This window comes from Macrosteles quadrilineatus, unplaced genomic scaffold (genome assembly GCF_028750875.1).
Source record: "Macrosteles quadrilineatus isolate MER2022 unplaced genomic scaffold, UCM_ALF_1.0 Scaffold_5__1_contigs__length_97177068, whole genome shotgun sequence".
Taxonomy (NCBI): Eukaryota; Metazoa; Arthropoda; class Insecta; order Hemiptera; family Cicadellidae; genus Macrosteles; species Macrosteles quadrilineatus.
This window is the reverse complement of record NW_026542598.1, coordinates 61282692-61307677: the sequence shown is the minus strand read 5'-3', so window position 1 is coordinate 61307677 and position 24986 is coordinate 61282692. Positions and strand designations below refer to the sequence as shown.

Below are 24986 nucleotides of genomic sequence, written 5' to 3'. Positions count from 1 at the left end.
CGGCACTCCTAAATATTTATTATTTTCTGTTCAGTTGTGGCTTTTAAATGAATGTCCCACTTAAAAGATCAAATTAAATTAATAGGATAATTTTAAATATAATAAACTAGTGCACGTGTTGCTCGAATTTGAGCAATTGCAAAATATTAAAGGAGTTTTTTTTACGAATAACTGTCACTATTTCCGTTGACGTGTGAGGGTCAACTCAAAGATAATGTAACCAATCACTCCACTCCAGTTATCGAAACTGGAAACGAACTCACTCTGAAAACGAACGCTCACTCCACTCCATCTTTCGAAACTGAAAACGAAAACTCTTGTGTGTATCATGTGTGTACTGTACGAACAGCTGTAATTAATAAAAATTATTCGTTCGTTTAACAAAACAAAATCTTGTCTTCATAAGATATACATTGGGATTTTGATGGCCTGAGGGGCAAAGCCCGAGGACTTTTACTACAGGAATTGGTGAAAGGGGGCGTGTACACAACAAATACTTAATTTTGACACATCGTTTGTAAAAATCGGTTCATTATTAACGGAGGAGTAGTATTTCGTAGAAATCACCTTCACGTATTATATATAAGCATTCGTCATATCTGAAAATATTGTATTCTAGAAGTAAAAAAATGTTTCATTACGTATAAATTACTAAATTATTAATTTAATACTAAATATATCCTCTAGTTATTAAAGGAAAATTTTTGTTTTAATACTTTAAGTTGGTCGATTTGCATGGGATCAACATAAAAATATATTTTTTGTAATAACTTTAAATATATTATTTTCTGACACAACGATATATAATTTCTTAATTAACTGTTGCACCCTCTTAGTCAGGTAGTTTGCCTAAAATGAGACAGCGTAGGGGTTGGGCCGTGCGGCGCGCGCCGCACCGTGTGAAGGCTCCCATAAGAACCAATGCACCTTCACCGAGTTGTCCGGCGTGGACGCCGCGCGGCGCTGTCGTCCGGCTCAAGGTGCATCCGGCGGTAACTCGCGCGCCGTGCGGCGAATTCGCCGCGCGGCGCGCGCCGGACATAGTGTGAAAGGACTCATATACTCCCATAGCCCTACGCCGGATCCGGCGGGCGCCGCACGGCGCGCGCCGCGTCGTGTGAAAGAGGCGTTAGATATCGATTTATTTAAGCGTTTCAATACTGTATCAAAAAATAACAATACCTTCTTGATGATAATAATATCTTACAGCTTAACAAGTTAAACATTATCTAGGCCTACGCAGTTGACTTCTTTCTGATTAAATGTGATCCCTAAAACCACTGAAATATATATTTGTTACTGCGTACAAAAAACTAGTATTACAACGCTTAATGACTAATAAATGATTTTGGATGTTCATTAAAGTTTACTGAGACTATCTTAATCGTAATAGTTTTAGTGGAGGAAAATCTCCAAACTGAAAGAGTTATCCTCACCTAAGAGATTTATCCTGTTATTATTTAGACATAAATTAACCTACAGATAATAATGGTCTCCATACTAACGGATCACAGAATTAACACAACCTATGGTTTTGGTTATAAATTCGAAACCAATGAAATAATGTTGAAAATTCGTAACGTCCTCAATACGTTTGCTGTAAACAATCCGTTGGTGGTAAACGAACACGACATTAGGGGAAGTAGAGTTTTAAGACATTTAATTACGATCTGTTTAACTTTAAATAACTACACACATCAAAGTATTTAAACCCGATGATGAACTACCATTATTCACCTTGAGATACACTCTGCAGCTCAAACCACCGTTGAATCGACAAATTTACGCTCCTCTAGAGGATCCTTTGGTTAAATCAAATATTTAAATAGAATACCAACTAGCGGCTAGAACTTGTTTGTTAAGAACCCAACATAAATCATCCACCCTCAGAGCTGGTCGGGTCTTCTGTTTACAGAATTCATTAACCTTTTTGGCGCGCATGTCCCCATGACGTCCTCGTGTAGACATGGGCATACTAATGCTCGTGCGCCACCACGTTCCACCACTTGTAAGTTGTTAGTTAAATTAATCACGGTATAATTTGCAGTGTTGGGGGATTAAAGATAATTTTGGGATATTTTTGACGGATTGTACCCATTATTGGTGAATAAACTCGTCGTAATTTTGAAGAAGATCTAGATTTAGATTTTATCTAAGTGATAATCCCTAGCCTCAAATAATGTGAAAAACAATCCCGGGCTCGTGCCTAGCGTCCTAGGAAAATATAAATAAATAAAAAAATGCCTTATTTTTCTGTTTCAGCAAAGATACAGATATAAATAATTTTACATATTATTAGGTGTAGGATAAGCGGAACCTCACAAAATTGGGGACAAACAGGTATTTTACATGTTAAACTGTGGTATACAGGGATTTCCATACCAGAATGTGAGGATATTTTTAATTTTAATGATCGGAATAAGACGGAATTTTGCACAATAAACTGTGGGACCTACATTTTACATTCAACGATTTCCATGTAAACATCCACACCAGAGTGTAAATATATATATTTATCACCGTGAGGGATAAGCAGGGATTTTAGGTGGATAGTGTGGGATACATACAACATTGTGGGACAATCAGGCATTTTACACATTCAACTGTGGGCTAAAACAGGGATTTTACAAAGAGTGTAGGGATAAATTCATAACTGGCGTGGGTGTGATCGCACGTGCTCCTCGTCCCACCCACATCTAATGTTCTGTCACACACCTGTACTCAGTCTTCCCTCTGATTTTAATCAACAAACTGTGTAAACCACTTAAAACACGCGTCCTTGCTTGTTTTATTGCCTCGGCTTCATGTAGTCGTTTATTCCCGTAATGAACGACTAGGGACGAGTCGGTTGGTCATTTTTCACTCAGATATGCAACAATGTTGCTCGCCTACACTTCGCAAGTCGACTATTGAAGACACGGAAATGATAAAATAAAACATGTGTATGATCATCCAATTGTTAGAATTATAAATAAATTATTGTATAATGAAATCGATGGAGGAACGGACGGACGGATAAATAAATGAATGAACAAAAAGTAACCCAAATGATAAGGTGATTCTTACTAATTGAAACGTTAAAATGTAAAAAGTATACAAGATCCATCGTAAGGCCTTAAGTGGCTCTTTTCAACAGGTGTAGGATCAGAAGAAAATGAATCAGGGCCGAAAAGCAAATTTAACTTTTGCACATGTTTTCCGCCATACTACTCAACTCTTTAAACTAATTAATTCACTGTTTATAGCTGAAATTGTTGGTCCTTGTTCCCAGGATGGATTCTTGGGTGGCTATCGTGAACAAACAGCTGTTACCTCAAATCAGAGATGACAGATTTTACACCACCAACGCAGTAAAAATTTTATTAAATCACTGACATATGTTTACATTTAAATTCCTCTAAATTTCTATGAACGGGGTATATTCTGGTTAAATATTCAAAACAACATGGTGATAAAAATATAAATACATTTTAATAACGATACGGTAGTATATTCGTCAGGAATAATAGTTTTGGACAAAACCCAACGAGCAAAGTTAACTGCAAAAATGTATATAGGTGGTGTCCTCAACTCTAGTAAACAGTCTTTAAGCCCTAGAGATAACGATAACTACTTTAGTCCCATAAAGTATGTATTGAAAAGCAGTTCACATTTCGCCAAAGTATATATAATGTATTATTTTAGCAAATCACTTCTTTCACAGCCATATTTTCATAAATACCTACAAACGAAAGGTGTTATAACGATGTGATTTAAACTACATAAAAGTATGCTAGATAAACAACGAGAATTCACGAACAAACAGACCATCCATCATACCAAGCCATAATAAACTTAACAATTCCATCACCTAACATTTCATCCATCACGATCCACCTAATATTCACGAAGAATTCCTAACGATGCCACACGCCTTGGAGTTTCGCTAGGATTCTAATGGATTTGAAATGTTACATTGTAGGTGGAGGACTATCTAATCACTGGCTGGTGATTGATGGCTAGGATAGTCGGGGCGAGGAGCGATATATAGTGCGGAGAGTGAGAGGGAAAGGGGAGAGTAGTTTATCATTGACTACGGATAGAGGCAGACTCCCACGCGTGTTGCAGCATGTCCGTGTCAAGGACGAGTTATGTGGCTTACACCTGTCAATACCTACTCTGGCAGGAGGGTGGTGATCTATACAGTAGGGAGGGTATGTCTATGTTCTTTCACATCGGAGTGTTTAGAGAACATCTCATGGCTATTTTACTCATTATCTATATATTAATAGGCTAGCATGTTTCTTTAAAACATTTCTCAGCTCGTGTGCATCACAGAGAAAATCCACGCATAGTGTTAGAAAGATATTTTCCTGTAGATGTGCAGAATACCATTATAAATTAAAACTAGTGCACTTGTTTCTCGAATTCGAGCAATTGCAAAATATTAAAGGCGTTTTTTCAACGAATAACAGTCACAATTTCCGTTGACTTAAAAGAGTCAACTCAAAGATAATGCAATCAATCACGCCACTCTGGTTATCGAAACTGGAAACGAACTCATTCTGAAAACGAACGCTTACTTCACTCCATATCTATCGAGACTGAAAACGATCTCGCTCTGAAATCGAACACTCTTGTGTGTATCATGTGTTTACGATGAACAGCTGTAATTAATGCAAACTATTCGTCTGTTTAAATAAACGAAATCTATTCTTCATAAGAAATACATTGGGATTTTGATGGTCTGTGGGGCAAAGCCCGAGGACTTTTTTTACAAGAATTTATGAAAGGGGGCGTCTACACAAAAAATACTTAATTGCGACACCTCGTTTGTAAAAATCCGCCAATTATTAACGGAGTAGTAGTGATTCGTAGAAATCGCCTTCACGTATTATATAGCCTATAAGGGATAGGCTCAAAAATAAGCACAACAAATGTATTTAAAATGTCAACAAATTAACATGGGCCTTATGGGTTGTCATGCTGGTGACGAAATAACGACAAAACATAAACAGAAAGTCAAAACAAATGGAAGAACTTCCAATCACATGCTTTATTTACAGCATGGGGTAAAAATAGAGAAGTTTGTACATTAAATATTTTTGGTCGAGTTTTCGTCCACTGGACGACCTCTATTTCTTATTATAACTAATAAGTTATAATATAACTAACTCCAGGGCCACAGCTTTGTATTTAGCTCTGAATATGATTAAAGGATAAGAAAAATGGAGTGAAACGCCTTGTATGATTTAACTATCTTAAATGTCAATTTTTTTTAGCCAGAATCATTTATTAAAGGAATCAATGCAGCTGCTGGGGTCAGTTTAAAATGGCCATAAAGCTTATAATTTGCTTAGGATTGATTTGGTAACCATCTGGTTACCAAGTTAGCTATGCATCACATCGGTTACTCGTCTGTTTAATTAATGATAGGTGCATATGCAGCCTACACAAAGATGCGGACTACTGAGTTGCTGAAGGCCCTTGGCGAGATTTTGCGCACTCATCTGAGCTCCTGTCTCTATTGACCGAGTGTAGCACCCCATTCAATAATAAAATTTTCACCAGTAGAGTAAAAACAATATCAAGATTCACTAATAATCATAATGTATCCCTAAACATCGTATTCTAAACTTGTATAAAAAATCCTCTTTAGTGCAATCAACGTTATACACTTCTACACTACCCCCACTTGCTAACCAAGATCCAGATGTTTTCACACAAAACCAGAGGAACCATAAATGCACCGATATGGTATAATGTGTTATAAATAAGGACAGATAACCGTTTAGATGAAGCAGCGTACGGCACAATGTGGCGGCGACAGTTTAACCCATATACAGAGCTAATGCTGCGGACTCATGGAATGTAACCCCATAATAGACAAGGTGATTGTCTTCTCTTTGCAAGCGGTACTTTACTGCCTATAAACTTCCCCGCGCGATCTAAGTACGAGTCGTCATACGCAAGACTCGATCCGCAATACGCAATATGGAATACGCAATACGCGGTCTGTACGCTTCGTCGTGTGAGATGGGTACAAAACCGTGGAAAATACCAACATAGCGATAAACAGAGTATTCCATAACTCTGGTTACATTTTTGGGAATTGTTTCTGGAAAACTCTAAATGAAAATAGGCTGCCATAATAATACTGTCCAACGATATCCAGTTACTTACTAAGACTTGATTTTATTATGCTTAATAATTGGTTACAAAAGTTAGTAATATCTTACAATTTGCAATAGTTTGAATTTAACCAACCAAGACACATTTAGTGAAAATATTCAGAGTTTCAACTTATAATAAATAATATAAAATAGCGACAAATTACATGTTTTGAATTAGCAAAACACGTTAACGTCTAGTTACGAAATATTGTGAAGTAAAAATGCTTTCAATTAAATCAATCAATAATCTAACGATGTCACGTCAAGGAGATTAGAACGGTTTGAAATAACTAAGAAAAGAAAACAAATATAAGTAGAACACGAGTAAATATTAAATTTATAAAACGTAACACGTCTAACTAGAGAAATGGTTTACTTTTATTTTCAAATACTCGTGAATAACTTCATCTGAATAAAACAGAGTCCTTGGAGGATAGCGGCCATCTTGGATGATTTCAAACATCCGCTGAAGAGTTATTATCATCTCAAAATATTTTTCACACACCAGAGTGATAGTGATGTAAATATCTAGTAAACTGCGGGATTAGACATTTTCTTTGTAGGGTTTTAATTGTTTTACAAGTTAGAACGTATAGGCTCCAAGGACTCTTTTTTATTGTATTCCTCCTTACTTCCCGAAAGAATTTTTCTTCCTTATGTGTAACTGCAATTCAATCCAACAAAAAATATCGTCTTGATAAAATTATCCTTAGCAATCCAAAGTACTTACAGTTATACGGTAAAAACTGCAGAATCAGCCGATCATCTAAATGCATCCTGGATGCAACTACCTGAGTCTCGCCTCTCAATTACACAGAATGAACACATATCGAGAAACGTAACGTGACGTGGCGAAGAGCTTGATTACCACAGTAATTATTGTGAGTGGTCAAATCAAGATGTCCAGATGAAGGTATCCAGTTTACAGATGATTATCTGACAAAAAGTGCGAGAGGCGGATGATGCTGAGGATAAGGCTAATGGTGAAGAAGGCGCAGGTTGTGCTGATATACATCTCAAGTAGGTGGCCTCAGTGGATGTAGGACAGTGTCGGGGGTGAAGACGGTGACTTGGATTAATTGGCATGTCATCTACATGCATGCTTAAACCATAGTTTATTTAAGATCAACTCAGATCAACCATTTAACGTTGGATATTAGATGCAGACCTAGCAACCTATTTTAAGACTTTAAGTTTTAATAAGTCAGTGATACAGTTACGATGAATGTTTGAGTAAGTTTATGTCTTCATTCAAAACGCTTTTTAGGATAAAATATCTTCTTGTTGTAGGGTAAAATCTTCTGCGTGCACTGTGTTATTGATTTTGTGGCAATGCTACATTAGTAACAAATGCTTACAATGCATATCAAATTTTACAAATAACATGTTCTATTTAAATCAGTAAGCCTACAAACACAACTACGAAAATTAGTTCAAAACTAATAAAAAAAACGGGGTTTTTGAACTGTTAGTAAAACGAATAACGTAAATAAGCATGTTTAATACCGTTGAATCTTGTATGATGAAAGAAATACATTGTGGTATAATTTTTCAACTTAATTAGTTTTAAATGAGACATTTATAACTATTGTATTTTGTAATGATTTGAAAAAGTAATGATTTTTCAGTTAAGGGTAGATCCATCCGAGTTTTTCCTCAGGAGTAGACATCTCCCGGAAAAGAACATTTCTAAAAGGAGCAATTTTAATTGACTATGGGACAAATGTTTCCTTGAGCAGCCCATTGACAAGCATATGGTTGTTCAACTAAAGTAGTCTTTTTAGTAAAGGAATAGTATACAGGGTGGCTGAAAAGTAACGTACACCCCCCTTAACTTTTCAACCATTTAGATATTTGAAATCTGTTTGCGGCAACCTTTTTAGATATGAACCCTTAGGGGTACTGGGGGTAGGGGGTAGCTCAAAATTTTCAAACGAAAAGTATAGTCGAGTTTGGTCTTATTTTACAGGTCTTGACGTAACATAACAATTGACATAAAGAAACCCAAAATCGGCCCACTAATAACAAAATGGCACCATAACACGTTTCAAATCCAAATAACCATGAGGGTGGCTGAAAATTAACTTCCACTTACCTATTTGAGATGTTTGAAATCGGTTTGCAGAAACTTGTTTGGATATGAAGGGCTACATTAATTATAGTCAGTTTTAAAAATTTTACCCTTAGGGGTAGCGGGGGTAGGGGGTAGCTTAAAATTTTCAAATAGCAAGTATGGTCGAGTTTAGTAACATTGTACAGGTCTTGACAAAACACAACAATTAAGCAAAGAAAATAGAAATCGGATCATTAATGACAAAATGTCAGTTCAAAATAACTTTTAATAACCATTGTCTTAATCATTTTTAGCTGCCATTTTGTTGTTAATAGTACGATTTCTATTTTCTTTATGTTAATTGTTGTTTTGTTAAGATCTGTAAAATGGTACCAAACTCGACTATACATGCTATTTGAAAATGTTAAGCTACCCCCGCTACCCCTAATGGAATTTTTTTGAAATTGGCTATGATTATTGTAGCCTTACAACAAGTTGCTGCAAACCGATTTCAAATATCTCAAATAGTTAAAAAGTTAATGGGGGTACAAGTTAATTTTCAGCCATCCTCGTGGTTATTTGGATTTGAAACGTTTTATGTCGCCATTTTGTTATTAGTGGGCCGATTTTGGTTTTCTTTAAGTCAATTGTTATGTTTCGTCAAGACCTGTAAAACAATACCTCGACTACTTGTTGTTTGAAAATTTTGAGCTACGCCCTACCCCCACTACCCCTAACGGCAAAAATCTCAAAATTGAACATAATTATTGTAGCCCTTCATATCCAAGAAGGTTGCCACAAACAGATTTCAAATATCTCAAATGGTTGAAAAGTTAAGGGGAGTAGAAGTTACTTTTCAGCCACCTTGTATGTATAAAACCTAGTTTTAATTCATCCTAACCAAAGTTAGATGTCTTTCGTCATATTGGAGAGAGCAGTGCGTAAAGTGGCAAGTGTTGAGTGGGAGCCGAGAGAGTCGCACGAACAAGTCATTAACGGGTTGCTCTTCATCGCGATCAGATCTGCTAAACAGCTGTTATCGCACACCTCGAAATGAGCGGCCTACGCTCTACGCTCCACGCTCCATACTACGTTTTACGCTCTTCCGAACTATCTACCCACAAAGCCGTCTTCTTCCCAGACTCTCCTGTATATCTGCACCGATGAAATGAGCTTTCACTATATATCAATTGTTGGTAGTCTTGTGGCTCACTCTATGGTATACAATTACTTTTAACATTTCCCTAAGTTATATTCAAACAAAGATACATTCATCCCAGACTTTTTTGAATAAATACACCACTGAGATGTGCGCGCATTATTTAAGAATGCTTAATAGTTTTATAGGCTACGTGTGCTTATCTCTTTACACTACGTTTACGCTTTCCCGAAGTGATCACCATATAAAAACACCTTATACTTACTTCTTACATCCTTGGACCCCTTACATCTTTTGCTTTGAACGACTTACATCTTTGTGCGTCCTCTACTAAAGCCTGTTCATAACAGTTTCGTAGTGTCTACACCAGTAACTTTTTTTTATATAGAAGAATCACAAGCGTAACTAAGTTAAAGCGATCCAAGACCCACTTTTTTGGAATTATAATTCATTGCCGGGGATATAATTCAGAGTTTGATACGCTAACGACTAAGTTAGCAACAAACCATAGTCTTAGCAAGTATTATTCTAAGAACATAATTGGAGGCTTGTATAAAAAATGACCCCTAATGTATGGTCAGTAAAGCAAGATTGTATAAAATACCTAATCAAATATATTTGTTTTGGAAATATATTCATATCTTATTCTGATGAGGTATACAATATAATTCAAACTTGTAGTCATCCAGTGGTCGTAAACTCGACCAAAATATGTAATGTACAGACGTCTCTATTTTCACCCCACGCTGTAAAAAAAACACGTGATTGTAATTTCTTCCATTTGTTTTGATTTTCAGTTTGTTTATTTGTTGTTATTTCGTCACCAGCATGACAACCTATAAGGCCCATGTTAAGCTTTTGAAATCTAAAACTTATATATTGTCCTCATTTTTGAGCCTATTTTAATTTATAAAGGGATTTTGCACTTCTACAGGAAAATATCTTTCCAACAGTATGCGTAGATTTTCCCTGTGATGCACATGAGTGGAGAAAAAAGGTTTTAAAGAAACATGCTTGTCTATTAATATGTAGAAAAGTGATGTTGGAGCACTAGAAGAGCATTAATTCGACCCCTATATTGTGTTTATTCGAGGATAGGACAACAAGAAACACGTTTAAAAAAACAGGACTAAACGCGAGATGGGGCGTGGGTGATGAACACTCTTACATCTATGACATCCTTAGTAAAGAAAATGCAATATATTTTGGCATTGTCGAGTACTCAAGATTTATCTCGTCTGACAAAACTGCACTAACAAACTAATTTCGTCCAACAAAAAAATCCTAAACCCCTACGCTCACATGTAGCGAGATCATCAGCCCAAATTGCACTTTTGTCAGTTTTAATTACACCATCACTTGCTTAACTGCGCCGAGAAAATTGGTCGAATACGTGCTGCTCCCTGGTAAGTATTAATCTTTGAATTCACAGCTTTCCCCCTAAATAAAGGCGAGTCGATCAGAAGCGGTCGTAGAAGTTGGCCTCACGTTTCCCGCGAACCCGCGCAACCCCTCCAAATTGCTTCCCGCGTTAATTACTGCCAAGAAGGTTTTATAAAGTGGATGACCTAACGTTGTTTCCGATATTGGCGAAAGTGATTGGCAGCTTGGCAGTTTCCACGTACTTGATTATTAATATCTTAATTGAGGTGGCTGAAGTAAAAATATTCCAATCCTAATCGTTTTAGGGTAAGCCACGGAGTAGTTAGTTATTGGCGAGAAAATAAAAATTGTATACTTCATCACAAGGACCTCATGTTACTCCTTTTTACTTGAGCTCAAGCTTAACTACCCTTAGCAACGCCACCGAGGTTAAAGAATGAGCGATTGTCGAAGATACACTTTAAGTCATATTCAAGACAAATAATTTGAAAAGAGTAAATTCCATTATTTTATATTGATAAATTAGCTACCAAAACGGTTTCTTTCTTGTTTTGCAATTGATGTGAAGAGACTATTATTTGGATACATTGTGTATTACCGTTGTATAAATAGTCAAATGTATTACTAAATATATGTTTTTAAAACTTTTTTTTATGACAATAAATTAGTATATACTGTAGTGAAATATATAATTTTGTACTTCTTTAAGTTTTGACAACTACCTTGAGCAAAATCAACGATCGGATTTGAAAGCTATTAAAGTAAAAAATAGGTATTCTCGACTCCAGATTAATATTTTTTGTTAAGGGAGAAAATGTATCTAGCCGCCGCAACACAATTAATCGTAATTAAAACAGGCAGATTTTCTGAATTATGGCAAAAAGATCGTCGTGAGGAGGATGGAAATCAGATATAGATATCGTCTAGTCTTTGGATAGTTAACTCAAAAATTTATATATTAAATACCCTTAACAAATAAAATAAAACCGTTGCAAACGTCTAGAAACCATATAAACTCACAAAAAAAAAAAAAAAAAAAAACGCAATTGAAAGGTTACGAAACCTTACAGTTAGTTTTTCCTACAGATATTCAAATTCAGTATACCACATGCCAAATCAGGAGCGTATCTCATTACGTAGTATCAATGAGAAGTACACGTCAGTCTGGTGATGTTTATGTGGGGGTGGTTTGCATTCAATGAGGCCGGTGCATTGTACGGTGGGAACCTGTCTCCAGGCCTGACAAATGTAGAGACCGGTGGTCGGTATAGGCTTTCTTAGACAATTGGGCGTTACTTTGTTGTAGGTAAATACCCCCGCCGCAGCAAACATGCAGACTAAGCGAATTTCCATTTGGCTGGTATGATTTTCACTTAGGTCTAGTTAAATAATAAGTTTAATGAGTACCTTGGTTTACTGCTACAGGGAGGCTGATAAAGTGTGTTTTCTAGTAAAATATTAGTAGTTTAGTGTAAAATAAATAAATTTGCCACGTTTGATTAAAATTTTTCCAACAAAACTACATTTTACAATGTTCTCCTAAAAATAACATGGGAATTTAAATTTGCAATTTTTGTAATATTCCGTGTAACCAATAACCGTACATAAACACGTTGATATACTAAATTATTTATTTGTTTAAGCTCCTTAAAATGTTCTGGAGAGAAATTGTGAAATTTTGTGTTTTGAGGGTCAAATATGAGAAAACTCAATTTTTACCCCATAAAACCATGTTCCCATGGTCCAATCACGTTGGTTCGTGAACTCATTCATTGTGCCTTACACCTTCAAACCAAATTTCATCAAAATCTGACAAAAAACATATATACATAAATTTGAATGAATAGTGTTTTTGGCCTCAAGGGACATCAAAATGAAAAAGTATATCGGTCCCGGCTCCAGGTCTTTCCATGCCACCTACGGTAATAGCTACTCCTCAATAGGGAAATTCACTAAAGAGAGAGAGAGAGAGATGACCTTTATACATTAACTTTGAAGTTTACCTGATGACAAATGTTATCTGCAACTGTGAGAGCCCGTAGTCATGGTCCATTGCGTCACATCGTTGTTGGTAAGATCGGTACAACTTTAGTAAATTAAATGAACTTTTACCTTTGCAAAAATGTAGCCTATCCAGGTCTTTAGGAGATCAGCAGTCGGTAGAAGCATTCTTACACAATTGTGTGTTACTTTGTTCCAAGAAAACCCGGGAGAGATAGCCTTTGCAGATAAACCTGAACTTTGCTGCTAGACAAATGTTGTATAGGTGACAGTATTGGACCGGCTCTTAGACAATTGTGCGTTACTTTGCCCTTTTAGATCAATCTTACTTCACTTACCCTTGCGTATACAATTTCAATACATTATATCTTCATTGGAAAAAAAGACTCATCTGGAGTCAATAACACCAACTCTACATTTTTATAGCTTTGAAATTAGTTTACTTATTTTGAAAAAATGTGAAAGAAGTACGTGTCATATTGTATATTTCACTACACCAGATAACAAAAGGCAAAGTATTTTATTAATGTCTGTAGTCACTATTATTAGTTAGAATAGACGTTTGCAAGAAACTAAGAATTATTTTTGTTAATTTTTAAAAAACCAAAAAGATTTAGGCTTTCTTTGTTAATTTGCCCTGCCTTCTTTTGCAACCCATATAGTGAGCCAAACAGTTATCCTGATAAAATACGTAAAATTATAATTGTTATTTTCTGGTTGATTAAATGCAGTCATTATTTGTCACATAAAAATAATGCTTCAACTAGTTTTCTTTAGTAGTTTATTTATGGCAGTAGCTTCTTATAACAAGGAATCGTTGTACTTAGTCACAAAGGGAACATTTCCTCAACTGGAAGGAACGGTCTTCGCATCTTGTTGCTCCTTTTTAATGTCTATGTCTTTGACGCTTTTATCGAAGACTTGTAGTACTTTATTCTTCAGTTCGGTGAAGTATTCTTTCCCCGTCTCAATGCCTTTTATGTCGAATATGCTGGCATTGACTACCACTGCTAACAGGCATATCACCAACAGTACCTGTGAATGCGAGATCATATAAAATAAGATATTGTAAATATTATTAGTTCAATTCAATTTAAAAACTTATGGTGAGGTAGCCTCTGGATCACTAAATTTAAGCTAAATGGTTTATGTAACCTGGCTTCGTCAAATGATCCTGCTTCAGTAGTACACTACTATAGTTTCGGACTTTAAAAGTCCATCTTCAAATTGGTTAGATGACTTATTGACATTTTTGTTTAACCTGAAGATGGACTTTTTAAGTCCGAAACTATAGTAGTGTACTACTGAAGCACGATCATTTGACGAAGCCAGGTAACATAAACCATCTAGCTTAAAAACTTAATTAATTTGAATGAGTTTAGTTTATAATTGGAACCTAAGCGCTCTATCAATATACCTTTACACTACGTAAATAACATTTGCTGCAAAAAGAATTATACAATGAGTAGCAATAAGTGTACGATACGAATACATATTGCCAATCTACTCTAACTATTGGTAGGAATGTAAAGTTTTATAAAAACGTATCAATGTGTTTACAAATAGGTTGAAGGCAATTAGTTATCAAATAGGCACAAATAGGCAAGTAGGTACTCATTAACCACCATGTTATACAATTTGGCCTCATTGGGAGATAAGGACATTTTGGCATGCAGTTGCATATTCTGTAGTCAGTTCAAAATTCATTTAGAATTCTGGTTTGATTCGACTAAGTGGGGGTGTTTCAATAAAAGTCCTAAAGTCTAAAGTTAACAAAAAAAAAAAAAAAAAAAAACAGTAAAAAAACAAGTTACAAATAATTTTTTACTATCATATAAAAACGATATCCTTAGAAAAAATACTATACAGGGTGATTTGTACTCAGTGTGACAACAATTTTTTGGTGTAAGTACAAAGTAAATGAAGTGTGATGATGCATATCAAATGTTCCAAGTTTAAAAATTAGCTTCCCAAAAAATTATTTTATGTTTTTGAAAAATAACCATGTTTTTAAACTTAATACAGCGATTTCTCAATTACCTGTATATGGATTTGAGTAGATAATGTAATTTTCGTGTTCTACATTAAATTTTGAACAAGAATAATAGAAAATGACGGAGGATCAGTTGTAAAAACTCCATTGTAAATAGATTCAAAGATAAAAATTAAGATGTTTGATAAAAATTGTAAAAACAATGGTCTATTGCATTTTTCACACCCTGTGTATTATTTTACAAGGGAAATATTTATAAAATATAATGTTAATTTAAATAGCCTACAATGACTAATTTAGTGTACTAAAAGCTAATATGCTCAAGAATTTATACAGTTAATGTTTTGAAATACATAATTAAATTAGTTGAATAACTAATTATAGCGCATCACACATTATAGCTAATAGCCTAAGAATAGGATGTATATCAAGAAACTTACCAAAACCAGCTTCCCCATCCTGGATGATTGGCTTCCAGATTCAAAGAGAGGCACGAAGTGATAGAGAACTCAGATAACAAACTAGATGATTAACACAAGAACTGTAAACAATCCACAAGTAGCAACAGGTGCAAATTTTCATTCATCTCCAGGTTAAAGCTTAATATTGATTCGTTAAGCTCTATTCAAAGCTTTTAATTGCGCACGTAATTGTGCCATAGTCTATTTGCATTGAGTTCTTTGCGCAAGAAACTTTGTCTACTGTTTATTACACTGTTATTATAGTTTCAAAATACAACACGTCAGTTTGCCTTATTCGGCTTTTGTGTTTTGTCCGTTATTATACACAAAATATAAGGGAAAACGTAGATAGTTGTGTCTATGACTAATATTTTTACCTAAACTATAGTTTCTATTTCCACATGAATTTAAATAACAACGCTTGATATGCAAGATAAAAGAAAACTGTTTTGGTGATAACAATTAATTGTAACACTCTGATATAGTTTGTATATTGACTTTTAAACTAAAACTAGCATAGTTGAAATAAAAAAATATACAACTTTCCTTTAAAGCAAAAGTATAGCAGTTATCTTGATTATGGATATATTTTGATCAAATAATACAGGCAAATATTAGCATTTCTTAACAGAGAAACACGTTTTTACTTCCCTGTAGCAGAAACCATAGTCCACTTGTGCTATTTAAATAGGGAATAAATGTGACTTTTTTATATAGCCTAGATATTTCAATTGCAATCCAACCAGACAAATTTTTACTCGAATAGTTGGCGGGTTTGCTGCGGCGAAAATATGAAATACCATATTTTCACTAAGTGTGAAAATAAAGATTTTTAATTCCAAAAATAGTTTTAACTGACCTTAAACCCAACAAACTCCCATTGTGGGTGAAAGTCAATTATCGTTAAACTTCTCTGAGTATCCGTGTAAATCGTCTACCTGCTTTTGCTGCCCACTCAGCCAAACAAACCATTAATCATAGCACTTTCCAAATCAATATATATATACCGGCACTCGTGTTTTGCTTTATTAGTGTTAATTAATCTCACAAATACAGTAACATCGTTACAGTCAACAACCTGGCACGCTACTGGTAGTCCGTTGTGTGTGTGTGTGTTTTTTTTTTTTTTAATTAAAATATAGTATTTATTTGTTTTCTCGAACTCTCAAAAGCGTTAATTGTAATGTATTTTGAGGAAATCTTTTTAATTGTGGACAAGATTACTTTATAATATATTATTTGTTTGTATTTTAGTTCATATTATAGTGGTTTAAATACTGTACCTTTATTATCGGTACCAATTGATTGCTGTGGCAACTACAAACCAATATTATAAAATTTTCATAATAAACATGTTAATTTAGTAAAGATCACTTAGGCTGTAGGTTTGACGTGATGGGTTACTTATCTTTTTCAGCACCCTTATATCTTAATAAGCTTTATAACGAACTGTCAGTAAAAAAATAAACACAATCTTTAAGAACCATATTAGTTCCGGATACAAGAGGAGCCAATCCTAGTCAAGGGGGGGGGGATTACCAGTAATTACCGTGCTCCAAGACAAAGAGCGTAGAGGAAGCTGAAGGTACGAGGGTGGGGGCGAGTGCCTGAAGCGAGGTACACATTATAGTAATTAATATGGACCAAGCAGCAAACTGAAACTGACGAGGGCTCCTGTAAGGCTGAGACTGAAACTGTGGCTCTGGAGCAAGGTTGGACATAATCTCGTTACACACAGGCCTAAAAGCTTTAGCAAGACCACCAAATTTTAATTATTGTCAACATGTTATATAGTTTAATCTGCCATAGATCATTTGGCTGTTTACAAATTATTTCGGGGGAAATGGTAAGGTAAATCCAGTAACTATCTACGTTGCTAACTGAAATTTTACTCATCCCGCACTTGTCCGAAGAAAAGTGTTCGGTCTGACCCAACATGTCCCTACCACATGAGGACTAAGAATAAGAATACAAACATCGTTATTCAACGGCTTCAAGCATAGACTGGTGTCATACATCTTTCAAGTTACAGTTTTTAAACATATATCAAACGTAAATGTGGTCACTGGACCGCCGGAAGAACTTTTCGATGCTGTAGGCTTACAGAGGAGTTTTCAGAAGCCAGCTGCGAAGTCTCGTTTTCGTGTGGTATGTTTTCCACTTTTGATGTGTCGTGGGAGGTGATTGAAAATCTTTGTTCCGGCGTAGCTAGGCCTTTCCGAAAAAATGGCGGTCTTGTGGTAAGATAGTTTGAAGTCGGCTGAATTTCGAGTATTGTGGTTTTGCATGACTCCAGTTTGGTGGCATGAAGTATCACCTCCAGAATATATATTGAAGGGACAGTGAGGAAGCGAAGGGCTTAAGGTTAAAGGTTAGCAACTTTCTTCATATATGTACTGTAGTATGCCAGACTGAAACCCAATCTAAAATACAAAATATAAGTCACAACACTCTGGACGATTGAAAATATTAAATACAAAATTGATCACAATACATTTCCTGGGTTTTGTTTTCGTTTAGAATACGGTATAGCCTCTACGACAATACATTATTATAACAAATACAAGGGAAAGGTTCCCTTAAAATGACGTAATTACTCTACCAACATATGGCAAAGGTTTTACTTGACACAACTAGCAGCACCAGTCACTTCACCATGCGCCATGTAGTGTCTACAGTAATTAAACAGACCAGATATGTGTGGGTGTTTACCTGACCAGTGACCAGTGGCCACCCGCTAGCAGTGACTCAGACTGCTGTTGTTTATAGAATCACTGTCACTACATACAGACTCTCTAGTAGTTAAATCCCTAATTAATTAATTTTTAATTTAATATACACATTTATCCCCCTAAGTCCCCTATTTTAGTCATACACAAAGCTTGAATGGTTATTACCAACTAATAATATAATTGTTCCTAGATTAACTTCTACAATAATTTCAACCTTTATGACTATGTTATAGAATTATAGTTCTGTTACTTAATAGATTTCCGCTTTTGTACCCTATGTAAAAAAATCTATGTATTGTTATTTGAACAACTAATTTAAACAACGCCACTCTAATATATTTAATTTGACACTTTATCCAGAATCAAACACACTTTGACATTTAATTTTCTAAATAAAGGTTTTTGGTGAAGAGATTTGAGCAATACAAAGTGTTTTTTCCGTGCCGAGAGACATATCATTCTAGATACTGTAGCTAAGCCTACAGTAAGATAGCAGCTCCAAACAACTTGATCATGGAATTACTACATACAGTAGCTAAATGCTAGATTGGCCGGAGTTTTTCCTACCCCCAAAAAAGAAGTCCCTCGTTCTGGTTCCCCTTCTCAACTACATAGAACCAACTTTAAATACCTAACCAGCCTTTACAATTAAGCATTAAAACTGCTATTTTTAAACCAAAACAAGCCCGATGCCTTACTCTCCAAGTACTGAAACTGTAAATACCGACATATATCTAAGTTTATCCAACGAATGCAAATCAACGGCGGTGCAGGCCATGTAGCGTTGACTCCCTCATGTAATGGGAGTACAAGGCGTGGGAGTGGATGCCGTGGGAGCAGCCACCAGCCGCAGAACTACTTGTATATAAACCATCACCAGCTGAATATATTATTACCGAGCACAGCAGCGGTGTGTGCTGAGCCATTGAATTGCCAATTACATGGCATGGCTTGACACTGCAGACTGCTGCCACCGCAAGGCGGACCACTGCCAGCCTCACGGACGCTAGGTCATAGTTCATCCAGGGGTGAAATTATAGTCTTTGGGTGATTAACAAGTTTTGATACCTTTTGAGACTTTAAATTTACATTACACTACAGGATCGTGCAACATTCCATTGGTTCAGATTCCACAATAAACTGTAGGTCCCTTAGTTCCCATTAGCTGTATGGGCTATTAATTAACAGCTGTGTCTAAGGAACATGTCGGCCTTAGTCACTAACAAGACTACAAGATCGCGCCACTCATCCTACACTCATCCTTCACTCATATTTGGGTTAAAATACGCACATAGTGGCGTCCCCATCTTAAATAATTGATAATTGAATTGATTGATTGCTTGCTCCATTTCTTTTGGCACGTTGATTGTCGCTCTGAAATGATTCTTTTGTGAGTGAATTAGAGCTAATTTAAAACCCAAACTTTATAGCGGATATGTGGTTATGTAAAGTCTTATGGTCTATATTAGGTTTTTTATGCTTTACCAGTTGATAATCTTTTTTACTTTCATCTTAGTTTTGTACATATTTTAAGTAGTTTAACATTGCCAAATCCAATACTAATTGCGGTTACTTGAAAAATAAAGAAACTCAAAAATCAAACTCATCTTAAATCAAGTGAAATGAAAAGTTATCTTATTAAAATCTATTCAAAGCGGGATCGAAGTGGGGACGTTATTTTAGTCATTGAGAGCAATGACGATATTTACCGAATATTTGACGTTAGTAACAATACCAGGTTTTGAACCGTTCAAAACACATAAATTTGGCAATAGCATCAAAACACAACAATTAAGTGATACAAATAACATAAATTTATAATAAAGTAAATTAATATTTTCTCTTCACAATTAAACAAATTTAAACTTTAACCAGAGATAGAACAATTAATTATTGTTAACATAGTTGAGGATAACTAAAACCTTTTTATACTCTAATACTGTACACCACTTATTTATTGGACAATCACAATGTTAGTCTTTCATTACGCGAATGTTACAGTTTAATCTATCTCAACCTACTTTTCTCCGTCTCTGAAGCCAATTACGATAGTTTTTACCTCGTAACGAGATGTGTGGACAATTGCGCGTTGGCGGCAGCGCGGTGCAAGAGCATGGAACGGAGAACAATGCCGTCTATTCCCATCCTGCTAAAACTGTCGCGAGTGACTCAATGAGAGTTCCAGAGTATTGGACTGAAGCCAAGATCCTCTGATTATTGGCTGAATCAGAGCTTTCTTAATCGACAGTTAACTGCACTTGTCACATAACACCTCTCGCCTCCTTGGTCTTGCTCTTTGTCACTTGCGCAAAATATTTATGTGCTGGGGACATCACTATCCTCGATCTGTTTATCCACCAGTTCTTTTTGTCCTTAATACTGATTTTGTGATACATTTACGATATTAAGCATATAAAATAATTGGTACATAATATGAACCAGCAAGCACAGCACATATAAACTATAAATTGGCGGGGATGAACATTGTAGGTCAAAATCAAAATAAGACAAAAACTGTAATCAATAAAACTTGTTTCCCAGTGTTTTCAAGCAAACGGATGGAATAAAAGAGTAAAATTGCTGGAAAATTTTGTCAAAATTTAAAAATATCGGTTATATTGGTTTTATGTGGATAGGCTTTGCCACGTTTAGCATTTATTTTTCATACAAGTTTACATGTATTTCTTATAGAAGAAGTATTTGCATTGGATCATTATTATATCTAGTACATATTTGAACCTAAATAGTTTCATCGTATGGTTTTTTTGTAGGAAATTTAATCTTCTTTAATTTGCTCAATTAGTAGTGTATGCCCTACACAAATAGTTTATGGCTTTCGAGTTATTTATGAAAAACCTAAAAAAAATTGACCTTTATAGCCCTCTAGCCCCCTTAGCTCCACTCCCGCGGTCAGTAATTTTAGTATGTTGTATAGGGACCCTTCCCCTACAACTGTGCCAAATTTGGCTTAAAATCTTTTCCGCTAATATCTTCGTTGCCTGGACTAAAAGGCAGCGTCTAACATAAAAATTAAACGAGTAACAATAAACAATTAACCTTGTAAGCGTCCTTTGTTGCTCAATCCTCCAATTTGCCAGCCAAGCGTGTAAATGAACAAAACGTGTCCATATGTGGTAGAATTGCGCAAGTAGTAACAATGCGTGGGACGGAGACAGCGATATGTCGGCCTCTAATTATCATATCAGCTGAGATGGAAGTCTACCTAATGCGCCCATACTGCTCATTAACATGGGTCGCTCAATTATAATTACAGATTGCCAGTGGCGCTCCTTTCTGGGCCATCGAGCATGATCGCTCCTACTCGCTCCGCTCGCTCGCCCTCATCGTTCTCATTCAATAAACAGAGAGAGTTGTGTGGTACCCGGCCACTATTGCTGGCAACATTATGTTGAAGAGGAAATAGTATTCTTGCCTCCCTGATTTTCGCAAGTTTGTCAACTCACCCAGAGATAGTTTACTCACAGTGAGAGTTTTGTTGTTGTTCATTTGTTCTTTACTTGTGCCTTTATTGAATGATAACAGCTATTGTAAAAAATCTATAAAATAATGGGACGTATAAAATACTGTATAATATGCAACACACAATATGGTCGAATCTGGATTTTAAAGAATTGTTATCTTAGATTGCATGATTTCATGTTCAATTCCTATGCTAATGTTTTTAGGCATACTTACCACCTTATAACATCTTATATTTCTCAAGCGAATAAGTTTACGTATGCTCAACAATATTACTCTAGGCCCTTGGCAACAAATTTAGTTGTTTTTAAATTCGTATTTTGTATGTAGTTACTACATTGGATTGAAAATTTATTACCCTGAAATGTACTTTAGGGATCAGATCTTAAAGTATTTCGTCATGTCCAATCGTATGGAAAAATGAAAATTGCATAAACTCTTTGGGTCATTCGCTCTTAGAATAAAATGCATTGTAAGTATTTTCAGCAATTAACTTTTAAAGTATTTTTAAAAATACCTTCTTTAAAAGTTTGAAGTCTTGGTCAAAACATAACCCAATCTCTTCACTGAAAGAAAACCCGTCTCCAAATGCAAATAACTTTATTACCAAAATTAGGTTTCTAACGTTTAATTTAGTTTGTTTGCAATGTGACTACACTTCTGAGAAGATTAGTCCGAGATCGCTGGACGCGGCGTGGAGGTCGACTCTCAGCGAAGGCGTCTGCACGTAGAATACGTGGCGGTGATTATAACACCTTCCCCCGATAACCGGGCACCTGATACTGATAATGTGATAACAACAGGTGTGTGTGTGCGTGTGTGCGTGTGAGAGGCACGTGTGCTGCCCAGTTTATCTCATTATATCGCCCATGTGCGTGTGTGCGTGAGCTCTCGCCACCGATTGTTTCGCCAATTTGTGATAATAGCTTGTCTGGTGCCTCAGATGAATAGCTCTTTATTTGAATCGATCGGTTTCGATTGCCCTGTCATTTTCTATGATTTGAGTGTTATAAATTATTTATTTTCAAAATTTGGATTTAACATTTTAAATAACCGATCGTGCAGAGCTTAAACTCTGTAATTTTCTATGAGGTGTATATATTTGTTTTTGATTTTGAAATTTCTGCAAAAATGTTTTCTTGTGGTTACTTATGTATATTTTTGTTTAGATGACGGGTATTTCTTTTTTTGCTCCCCTAAACATACAGATTGCCCAGAAGCATTAATGTAAAAGCTTACATTAACTAATGTGCACTTATTTAATGCAGGTGAAAACGTATTTAATTTAATTGGAAATAAAGTGTTAATATATTGTTTATTAAAGTGATCTAAAAGTTTAACAGAAATGTTTTAAACATGTCCTTGTGTCTTTCAGATAGAGTACGTATGACTTTAACAACAGACAAAATTAAAACGATATTTATTCATAAAAACTGCCACTCGGCAACGGACTGTGACACACTGCAAAAGTACCGGAAGGGGTCACATCTTAAAAACCCCTTTAAATGATCCATTGGCGAGTTGCACGCACTGATATTGGACGGTCAGTAAAAATCGGCCGATTGTTTTACAACGATCGGAAGTATAGGATAACGTGTATTTAGTCACGTATGCCACTGTGTCGTACAACGACATTTTACCGGATCAACGTACGTACCACGTTCAATCCACTCCTGTGGTTCACTGTTGGAATTTCGGTGGCCGTCTATCGTTGTACAACTAGTTTCACATTGACTAATCGACAAGAGACTATGTTAATCCGCGGCTATATATTACCACAGCCACAGCTACAACCACGCGACACAGCTGGCGATTCATACATTGATTAATGTTTCTATTTTCTCAGATCGCGAGAGGACGGTGATTATTGGCGGCAGTTTTATCCTCTGCTGGGCCTAAATATGCGGTAAACGGTCCAGTGGTCGCTCGACGGGTCCTAGATTTATCACGGGTAGCCTAGGTGGTGGCATGCGATCCTATTATTGCGATGTTACATGCTCTACTTGTATCCGCCATTAACACCGTGTTACACACCGATTATCAGCTATTATCTCGAATACCACGGGTGAATAGCAATAATCAATGCTCCAGCTGGCGAAGACACAGTTGACCATCGCAGGTTGCGTTTGTAGAAAATTGTCTATTACAACTTCAAAAAAATATAAAACTTGTTATGTATCCCTACTAAAACCATTTTAAGGGGGAGCAGAGCTGGTCTAGTCATGGTAGGCCTAGGTTCATAACCATCAATAGCTGTCTATGTGGTAATACTCACATGTATTTCAGAGCCATCATTAGGCAGTGAGCATCTAACTAGAAAACCAAAAATGGTGTCACTTAGGGTAAAAGAACTTTATCAGTACAATAATTGTGCTAAAAGTTATTGGATTCTATCAAAAGCGTGCAAAGTTGTTCAGTAGTTTTTGAGATTAGCTCATACAAACACACACACACACACACACACACACAGACACCACCTCTTCTTTATAATAGTATAGATTTGTAACATAAAAGTACATGGGTGAATATTAAAATAAATTGCTTTTAATTCGCAGTACGTATAGTATTAAGTTAAATATATAGGTAGTTATGTGTTCTATGATTCATAAAATAATCTTCAAGACGAGGAAATTTCGTTAAAAGCTTGCTCTCCATGAAAGTCAGGCCGTAATTGTAGTTTCCCATTGAACACGCGTTGCTTTTGGAGAAAAGTTCATTTGGACTACAGTTTAAGATCACATGCAAACAGTAGACTACATGCGTTATTAGTAAAAGTAGATAAGCTCAACTGTTGCATCATATTTTCACTACACCCAAGGTACAATAAACGTAGGTCTAACTTTTCAATGAAAATCATCCCTAAAGAATATACCCTTAAACAATCAACTGAAAATAACTTATCCACACCACCTTTTCATCTGTTCATGTACCTAAATAATTAAAATACCACAACCAAACAATGTAAAATTACTTATCGAAGTGTATTTAATAAATCTGCACCAACTTTTACCTTCCAAGTGCAGTCAAATGAGGCGATTTCAAAACACTCGACAAGACGCAGGATGTTTTAATTATTTGTGTTCGCGAGTCTGTGAGATGTTGCAAGAATATATCCAATTATCGAAAGGTTAATAAGGCGTTAGGAGCAGCAACTGTGGTAGGGAGTGGATCAGATCAGTAATGAACATAAAACAGAGCCAAGTAGCGCAACTAGAGGTGAGCCTAGCATTCCTATAGACTCGGTAGTCAGAAGACTGCAGGAATCCTATCTAGAGGCAGAATATGTGAGAAATGTTAACATTACTTCCTGGTAAACTCGGGATTTCTATCAAACAATACGATGTTTGCTGTAGAATTAAACTAATCAACTAATTTTCGTATTGCTGGTGTGGAGGATTCTCGAGACTGCTCGTGCCCTATTTTCCCCTTCAAGATATGTGGTTGAAAACTGTGAAATAGGATTTGAGGTAACGGATTGTGGTATTATCATATAGCTAAATCTGAGATGGTAGGAGTTGAACAGGTATGTAACATTCTAAACACTAATTTAATGACAGTGGGCCAAACTTTTT

At 35.8% G+C, this 24986-nt stretch overlaps 1 long non-coding RNA gene across 1 annotated transcript; it reads right to left on the bottom strand.

Annotated features, from left to right (window-relative positions):
* Positions 1-13515: 13515 nt before the first annotated feature.
* Positions 13516-15279, bottom strand: LOC128996004 (uncharacterized). Its single transcript, XR_008491007.1, has 2 exons — positions 15182-15279; positions 13516-13783 (listed from the first exon to the last, which is right to left on the bottom strand). It is a non-coding gene; the product is annotated as an uncharacterized LOC128996004 (long non-coding RNA).
* Between the last annotated feature and the right edge of the window lie 9707 nt (positions 15280-24986).